General features: G+C 36.7%; 1 protein-coding gene across 1 annotated transcript in view; it reads right to left on the bottom strand.

Annotated features, from left to right (window-relative positions):
- The window catches only part of LOC119592496 (tubulin-specific chaperone C-like), a gene marked incomplete at its 5' end in the record, with an annotated part of 32,451 nt that extends 32,069 nt beyond the window's left edge, over positions 1–382 (bottom strand). Inside the window, 1 exon segment of the mRNA XM_037941344.1 lies at positions 222–382.
- Positions 383–624: the final 242 nt, after the last annotated feature.

Here is a 624-nt window from a genome sequence, read left to right as displayed (position 1 = left end):
CAAAAAAAACCACCATGCCCAGCCCGGTCCGGCAGTGGGTTAGACAACAGCTCGCTCTGGCAATAGCATAATGGAATTTCAAGCCAAGTAAATGTCTATTGTGAAAGTTTTTTTACAAAAAATGGAAGGGCTAAAAAGAATTAGAAAACTTAAAAGGTCTGGCTTTGAAATGCTTAGCACAGACATCTGTCAATACGTTTGTAATATTCTATAATTCTTACCTTGTGCAGCTTCCAAATACTTTGCAAGTCCTTCTCTTACTTCTTGCCAGCAAGGTCGTCCTGCCTCTCCGAAATAACAGGATACTGGTTACTCCAAATAATGTGGTCAATCTTTCGTGTCTGGTCAGCCTTGTTCATGTATTCCCCAAGTGTGTAGAAAGCTGGAAAAACAACAGATTTACCATTCTCATCTGCTTAAATCATGGCAATATCCAAAGATTCTGCCATAAGAAACATTTAAAACCTCATTTGCTTAAAAACTCCCAAGAAATGTGTAACTAGTTAGCTTTACTTCTTAAGTGTCTGATGAGAAATTTATTCTATGTATCATTAGGGACTAAGATTATATTATCAAACCCATGCAATTTACTAGTATATTTGTTTCTTAACTCAATTGGATCTG

This window comes from Penaeus monodon, chromosome 30 (assembly GCF_015228065.2).
Source record: "Penaeus monodon isolate SGIC_2016 chromosome 30, NSTDA_Pmon_1, whole genome shotgun sequence".
NCBI lineage: Eukaryota > Metazoa > Arthropoda > Malacostraca > Decapoda > Penaeidae > Penaeus > Penaeus monodon.
Note: the sequence above shows the minus strand (reverse complement) of the source record. Positions and strands in the feature narration are given on the sequence as shown.